We start from the raw sequence: 9073 nt of genomic DNA on the forward strand, positions 1-9073 counted from the left end.
TGATGTTGCATGTATCCGATGATGTTCTGTGTAAACTGCCTGGGCTGTATGGGAGGGCGGTATAAAAATATAAGAAAATAAATAAACTTTTATTGTGCACAATTTTTTTTAAAAAGCTTTTAGAATTAAAAACATATATACAACATATATTGTAACAGGGTCTGCCACATCCACAGTCCTTTCCCCATTAGAGACAGAACCATTCTGACAAGAAAGAGGTACCCAGAGGTTGGGTCAGATCCACAAAAGAGCTTTTTTTGCAGCATCTCTGAGCTGGCATCCTCAAACTGCCATTCACTAGAGGAAACCCTTTGCTCCTGGCTGAGGGTGTTTCTTTAGGGCTACTGGTGGCACCCAAAAGTTCCTATTGTCACCTCGTGCATTTTTTTACTGGGTTGGGCCCACAATTAGGCAAGACTGATGCTGAAATCTTAATGCATTGCCTAGTGGTTAATGCTGTGGCAAACCAGAACAGAAGGTTGGGTCTTCCCGTACCCCAAAAAATCAAAAGGTCGGAAAGTTTTGTCACCCTTTGAGTTTCCTGTCCCTGTGCCTCATGTTCACTTTGTGATTAATCCCCATATTCAAGGAGTAAATAAACACCATATTTTGGATTAGGAAGGAATCCTTCTACCTTTCGTTAAAATGGGCTGTATTTCCTCCAAAACACATCTCAATAGAAGTAATCAACTTGTAAGCATCTATCTGCAACATGCTTATGACAGGCAGTTTTGAGTGCACATCTCATACTTGCTCATGCCAGCTTTGATAGCTTTTTCATTGACTGTTCAGTTCTGGTCTGTGTTTCAGATGTGGGGAGAGACACCTATAGATAACTTTGCTTTGGTACTACCGCTATGTCCCTTGAGGATAGTGGCTACAGTCAGCTTCTACAGCTTCTAACCTTTGCCAGTTGTCATTCCTTGAACTGCTGGCTTATTAAGCCTACAAGGAACTCTAGCTGAGAAGTACAAAACACTTAGATCGTATGCAAGAATATTGGCCTCTGCTCAGAAATCCAAGAGAATGGGAAGTCTTGTTTTCTTGATTTTTGTGATCTCTCTTGTGCTGGACTTTGGAAATTCCCAGCTAGGCTATGGGGAGGGGGAGAAAGGGTCTTTGTTTCTATGTTCTTGCTCAATCCTCTAAATGGAGCTTCTTTTTTTGCAAGTCTGGATTTTTTGGACTTAATGCTCTAAAACAAGATGTTGCAAGTCTGACCTTTTTGCTCTGAAATGCCAGACTCTGGAGATACATTAGGCTTCTGCAGGCTGCACTGGGGTTGCATATTTAAAGCTCCCTTTCACATAACTTTCATGTAATATCTAGCGTTAAGGAATTTAAAAGGTACTGTGTGACCATGAATCTGCCACAGGATCCTTCATTTGCTGACAACCGAATTAGCAGAAAGAACAAAGACTTCTTGGCATATTTAATTGGGTGGGTGTTCTGCCTAATTTCTTAGCAGACTGTATAGCCTTGGGACAACTGCATTACATCAGATCTGTCTTAGTGAATAAAATATTTATTTCACACATCTTTTGTTCTAACAACTTTTTTTTTGGTGCTGATCCAGCCATTGGAAACAGCTATTCCAACAAGAGATTTCCCCTTTTTCTAGTTATAGATTTTACAGTTATATGCTTATAGATTATGACATTAATACATACACAGCTGTTAAACAGGAAATAGCATGTCTTCCCCCTTTCTAACATTACAGGTCTATGCTAGTTTGTGCCAGGTGCTTTTAAAAGTGTCCTAAACTCTGCTTTTTGCTCTCTAAAAGGATGCCCTAATAGTTAAGACCTAAAAAGAAAAAAGTGTTTTTTGTACCCTGCTTTTTATCACCTGAAGGAGTCTCAAAGTAGCTTAGAATCACCTATGCTTCCTCGCTCCATAACAGACACCCTATGAAGGTGAGGCTGAGAGAGCTCTGAGAGAACTGTCAATGGCTCAAAGTTATCTGGCATGTGAAGAAGTTGGGAATCAAACCCAATCCTACAGATTAGAGGCGACCACTTTAAACTGCTACACGAAGCTGTGTGCTGGCAACAAGACCTTTACTGCTGCTCCCCACGTGGTGCTCTTAGGTAGATAAGTGACTTTGTGGTCTTTCGTGACAGATAATATAAACAGTCTGTTCTTCCAAATACCTGGAATGCAAGTAACATCTGTAAACTGTTTGCTTGATTTGGGAAATACTGGGATTGTTTTGTATTTATTAATGATCTAGATGAGGGGGTGGAGGGACTGCAGAGGAAAGGACACGCAGTAATGGGTTTAAACTACAAGTACAACGATATAGGCTAGATATCAGGGAAAAAATTTCAGCAGTGGAATAGGCTGCCTAAGGAGGTGGTGAGCTCCCCCTCACTGGCAGTCTTCAACAAAGATTGGATACACACTTTTCTGCGTTGAGCAGGGGGTTGGACTAGATGTCCTGTATGGCCCCTTCCAATTCTATGATTCTGTGACCTGCATGCTTCATTCTTCACCCCCATATTTACTCAAGCTGTGTTTGTAAAGCCACCTTTTATCTTTAGTGCATTCTCCTCTAAAGGAAACTGGCTGTCAAAACTGCCTCAGACTTCCACAGGCTTCTCATAGCATCCTTCCAATTCCATAGCATCCTTCAGCTTCAAAGTCTGGGGGTAAAGAGAGTTGTTGCAACTAATGGTTCCATGTGTATTCTTGGCAAATTTCTGTAGTGACAAATTGTTTGCATTTCCTTATTTACTACTATGCTGTATTTCCCTAGTACCTGCTCAAGGTGGTCTTGAGCCTTGTTCCTTGCCCGTAGGGAATCGTGCTATTAAACTTTGAGTTCAGCTTCAGTTACATGCCGCAGTACTTTTTCATTGTTTGGTTTGGTCATTAACTTAGAAAAGTTGTTCTGTAATTGGTTCAGACACATAGAACCAATTTTATAACATTTCAAGAGGAATAATACCACACTATGTGTTTACAAGAAGAGCCTCTTATGGCGCAGAGTGGTAAGGCAGCAGACATGCAGTCTGAAAGCTCTGCCCATGAGTCTGGGAGTTCAATCCCAGCAGCCGGCTCAAGGTTGACTCAGCCTTCCATCCTTCCGAGGTCAGTAAATGAGTACCCAGCTTGCTGGGGGGTAAATGGTAATGATTGAGGAAGGCACTGGCAAACCACCCCGTATTGAGTCTGCCATGAAAACACTAGAGGGCGTCACCTCAAGGGTCAGACATGACCCAGTGTTTGCACAGGGGATACCTTTACCTTTATGTGTTTACAATGTAACTCTGTGCAACTGGCAGTAAAGGAGCTCATTTTGACATGGTAGGAGTAGATTGTGTTTATCAGTTTTGACCTTATTTTATTTATCGCTTGTTAACGTTGCCTGCAGCCTCCGTGAGTGGCTAGAGTTGAACGTTTCCTTCTGGCACTACACCTTCTCTCCTAGGACAGAATTTCTGCTCATTGCTTGCTTGGTATGTATGTGTGTAAACACAATTAATGGTTCATAAGCTAGTTGCTGAGCTCTATGTGAGCCAGGCTGTGTTTTTTTACAACTGTGACTTTAACTAAGCTTGCATAGTTTCTGCATTATAGTTTTTGCGTCATAAACAGGGTGATGGTGGTAGTGCCATCCAGTCCCACCTAAGTTTGGTGATTCAGGTTTTCCAAGGCAAAAGATAAATAGGAGTGGGTTGCCAGTGCCTGTCTCTGCAGTCCACCTGGACTTCCTTGGTAGTCTCCTATCCAAGTATCAATCAGGAACCATCCTGCTTCGCTCCTGAGATCTGACAAGCTTGGACTAGCCTAGGTCATTCAAGTCAGGGCTAAATATACAAATCTCAAAAACAAGTAACATGCCATTATGGTATTTTAGAAGAAAAACCTGAGATGAAAATTAAATTTTTGGACAAGACACACAGGGAGGCTTCTGACAAAGTAACAAGGTGATTTTCATAATTAGTTTAAATAATTAAACATCATTTCCCCCCACCTTTCAAACTGAGCTCCCTCACCAAGGAAGGACTATAGTACAGTGGTCCCCAACCCCCGGTCTGGGGACTGGTACTGGTCCGTGGATCAGTCGGTACCAGGCCGCAGCCCCTCCTCCTCATCCTCCCCGGCTACTGCCTCAGGGGCTGCCCTGCCACTCTGTCACCGGCTCACCTTTGGTGCTCTCCAGCGGCCGCCATGGCTGGGGCTCCCCCTCCGCGTGGCACTGCACAGCTGCTGCTGGGTGGTGGGAAGTCAGGGGCACCGGCGGGAAAGCCAGCGCCAGTGGGTGGCGGGAAGTCAGGGGCAAGCGGAGCAGGGAAAGCAAGCGGAGCAGGGGCTCAGGCGCCGGCGGTGACATCCCTCGGCAAAAGACTACCCCCCCCCCCGGGCCTCAGTAAAATTGTCAAGCGTTGACCGGTCCCTGGTGATAAAAAGGTTGGGGATCACTGCTATAGTACACAAGAAGTTTCTAGCCTCTGCTCTGGAATCCTGCTGCCTTATTGCTGGACAACAGCTTGTGGCTGTGTAGTGTAGCCAGGAGATTCTATGACTGTCTGGCAACCACAAGTTTTAGTTCTTAAGTGTTACTTAGGGTATACCACAAGGATTTAGAACCTGTTGCAGTTGTGGATACCAGGTCCTCAGCTGAACAACTTTCATTGAGAAAGCGTCTGAAAACAACAGCAGTTTTTGTCTGCCCTTAGAAAACAGTCTGGAAGGATGGTCTGCTGTACAAGTTTTTACATGTTTTTCCTCACATAACATTATTTTGACTCCTCAGTTACATGGTGAATGATAGAACCAAGTAATTTATGGGTCAATCAATCGGCGAGCAAAAGAAGCTGAGTAACAGTCTGTCTCAGGGTATGGGTCCCGCTCCAGTTCTTTCCAATCTATACATCTTTTCAATCTATATCTGATATTGCCAAGACAATATTCAGGATGTTTGCTTATGCTGATGATGTTGGAATTCAGTAAAGTATAAATCAACTGAAAGGACTGAAGAAATACTAACAAAAACGGCCTTGAAATTTTGGATGACTATTATCATAAGTGGTAGCTTATCCCAAGTCTAGGAAAAACAGAATGCTCCTGTTTTCATCTCAATAACAATCTTGCCAACTGTGAACTGAATGTACATTTATAGATAAATTTATTGTTACAGTCATTTAGAACAGATTACACATAATAAAAAACAGAAATCCATACAAGTATCTGGACGTCTTAATAAAATGGTGAGAGGGTGCTGGGAGTTGGAACTCATTGCCTAACTACCAATCAGGTAGGCTGTCCTAGCTCTCCCATCCCTGATTGGCGATCTGACCAACAAGAGGCCAGTCAGGGGGGATGTCCTGCCCCTGGCCACATCCCCTTCCAAATTCTTCCATATGGAGTGTCAGGAAGAAGTGTCAGCCACAGATAAGATAGGTAGACAGCTGGAGCTGGGAGGGAGGGTATAGCGGCTGGGGGGGGAGATAGTGGCTGGGGGGGGAGAGCCCCCACCAGTGCTCCCACCAATGGGCTTTATTGCTAGTAATAATAATAAGACACAAAACACAATACAATTAAAACATGTAATGATTTGAAAAAGGAAATAAACTTGACAACTATCTTACTAACAAACTAAGTATTTCAGTTCAGTTCAAACTTTATTACAGTCGTTCAGACCAGGTTGTATGAAGTTAATACATAAAAAAGACCAAAAGAATATGGTCATTTAATATAATACAATTTAAAACAGATCATAAAATAGAACTTAAAATTATGCTACTTTAGTGCATCGGATTTTTATGGCGGCGGCACAAAACTTAGCCAGCTGAGTTGTCACCTGGGGGGACTCATCACTTAGCAGTGACTCAAAACATGGCAACCTGCATTGTTACCTGAGGGCTCTCATCACTTAACCACCTCATTATCTGATCTTTAGCTGAGCATCCTGGGAAGCTTTTGATTAGCAGGTCAATCAGTTTGCCTCAGATGACATCATAAACTGAGCTATGAAGAGACCTCCCTAATTTGTACAAACCCAACAAGCACTGCCCTTGTCTTCAAAGAGGAAAGTCCTCCATCCTATTCTAATATATAGGATTTGGTTGCCTACATAGGGAAGGCAGCTTGTATCTAGGGCCAACCAACTAGCAATGCTAACCACATATGTAAAAGTCTACAGCCCTGTTCAGCCACAGAGCTCTTTGGGAGGCCACTGCGTAGTCAGTCTCTCCCAAATTTGCCAGCAGCACAGGCTTGTATGGCGGTTTAAGGGGGTAGCTTAGATGAAAGATGAGATGAAAATGGAATTCATCATTGCTCTTATAGTTGCCCTCTGCCTCTGAGAGTCAGGGCTTTTCAGAGGTGCAGAGCGATAGCAGACACTGCAGCTGTGTAATGTGCACAGACTCCAAGGTCCACTCCTGTCCTTCCAAAGGAAGGATTTTTGCTGTGCAAGAAAGAACTTATGGTTATACCAATCTAGACTTGTATCTACTTCTCTGGAAATAATTATTGTCTCCCCTTCACTTTCCTTTTCAGCTCCCAGACTTTAGTAAGAAATAAAACTTAATACATGTTCCGCTTCATTTATAAATCAACATTAGTTACTGGAAAAATCAGTGATGCGTCTGCTTTTCTGGGAATTACCACACCTTTTTCCTTAGAGCAGTCTTTTTTCAACGTTTTGACCATGAAAGACCTTTGAAATGATTGTTCAGTCTTCAAGGAGCCCTGGAAGTGATGTCAGCTGGCCATGCCTCTCTGCCATGCCCCTGAAAATGACAACACCTCCTGCATTAGCAGACAGGCTTGAATAGGTGACAATGGCAAAACATACATGCCTGATGCACAACATAATAATATCAAATTTCAGAAGAAAATGGAGTCCTATTCTAGACTCTATAGAGCAGTAAAATGTGATGGAATGAAATAACTGACATAAAATGGAAATTGCAATATTACAGGTCTGTCTCCCCCCCCCCCCTTCTCTTTCTAAAAGCTGTTCTCTAGGAAAATATTTTTTTCTTCACTTCTCTTTTGTATTATAAAATTCAGAAATATGCAATGTATTCCTTTAAAATAAAATTTGTAATAAAAAACAGAGGCTTGAGGAGAAAGGTGGGGATGGATGGGCAGATAGGAGGTGATTGAACGTGGGAGTAGGCATACAGTCTCTGCCCCATTCTAGGCACAGAGACTACGAGAGAATTCACATGCTTGGAGGGTGGGACGACAGAGGAGCAATGGAAGCAGCCAGTTCCCTAGCTTGTGGCCGGAGTCCATAAAGCCAGGAGGAGAAAGGCCGCAGACCCCCTCTGGAGCTCCCATGAACCCCTGGTTGGGAATCCCTGCCTTAGAGAAACAGAAACTAGATGTTTACTTAAGGAACAGAAGATCGGATATGACTAAATCAAATATGACATATTGAGTAATAATAGCTTCTGCAGCCCAGACACCTGGTTGTTGTGTGTACTATATCCCAATAAGGAACTTATGCAGTCTCAAAGTAATAAATATATCTTAAATTGGGGAATACTAAAGATAAGAGATAAACTCAAGTCTGTCCAGTGTATCCATAGTGGCAAACACCACCCTGACTCACTTTATTTAGCAGTTAGGCAGTGACAGATTAACTGCACATATCAGTGTAACTTGCCATTTCTATTTTCTAATGTTATTGTTATGATCACATTTCACATCAGCCAGAAACTCAAAGCCAGACAACATGCTCAAGAGGATCTTTTCACACTTAAGGAAAATCTTGAATAATTGGCTCATAAGAAAGGCCTAATAGGATCAGGTCAATCACAACATTCTTTTGTATGAATCTTTTGTTTATTTACTTTATTATATTTATATACTGCACTCCCCGGAGGCTCAGGGTGGTTTACATGGAACGTATGAACAATACATGAAACAATCCATAACATATGAATAACCATAATACTAATAACTGATAGTGGTAACAATATAAACAATGTAAACAATGCAACAGTGCAAACAGGTCCAGAGCGCTCTGGTGGAGTTCTGGGAGGGAGGGGAGCAGGGGCCCTTCAGTCACTGTTGGTTATGCCTGGTCTCAACCAAATGCCTGGCGGAAGAGCTCCTTTTTGCAGGCCTGCAGAACTGTTTAAGCTCTTAGCAAGTAACAGGCACCAGGAAGCACCAAGTACCTGTATCTTGACTTTCTACCCTCTGCCCATTGCTACTTTGGATGGCTAGAAAGGCTGCCCCATCCTCAAAACAGCCAGTGGCTCTATTGAATTAGGTCTGTGCAAGATCTGGCTGCAGCTTTTAAAATGCAGCTGCGGATATGGTCTTTTACTTCCCTCTAGAGGAGAATCATAAAACTGGCATTAAACAGTTTGATAATTCTGTTTTGGCAAAAATATTACAAGAAAACTATTCTTCTAACAATTTAGAAATATTTTTTTCATTTAAAGATTGTATGACCTTACAGAACAATCATGTTGTAGAAATGAGTTTCATTATAAATTATTGTGAAATGCAATGGCTAGTCACCGAGCTAACCCAAAGGGATCAGACTTGGATCTAAGCACGGCATGAGACCTAATGTGAGAGGTAGATGATGCATCAAATTGGGAACAGTAATCACAGTGTTATTAAGTTCAGCATTAATGTTAATGGAAAATTATCCCTATATTCCAACACAGTGTCAATGAATTTCAAGAGAGGCAACTTAACAAAAATTAGGGGGTTGAAGGAAGGAAGCTGAAAGGAAAATACAAAAGAGTTAAACACCTAAGTAGGCTTTCTCAACCCTGGGGTTTCTTGACAGCCCTGGAAAGGTTTCATGAATGGGTGGGAGGTAATTGCTTTTATGTATCTTTTAAAAAATTGTTAAACATTTATCAGATAATATGACCTTAAATGTACTCTGGGGAATGGTAGAGGACAGGAAGACCTGGAGGATCATTGTCCATGGGGTCACGATGGGTCGGACACGACTTCACACCCACAATGACCATATATGGTCATGTCGACCCCCCCCCCCCCGCCAAAATAGCCAAGGACCAACCTAGAGAGGGTACGAAGGGGAAGGGCCCTGGGTGGGCATGTCCACAGCTCTGCTTCCCAACCA

The sequence above is a fragment of the Paroedura picta genome, chromosome 13, assembly GCF_049243985.1.
Source record: "Paroedura picta isolate Pp20150507F chromosome 13, Ppicta_v3.0, whole genome shotgun sequence".
Taxonomy (NCBI): domain Eukaryota; kingdom Metazoa; phylum Chordata; class Lepidosauria; order Squamata; family Gekkonidae; genus Paroedura; species Paroedura picta.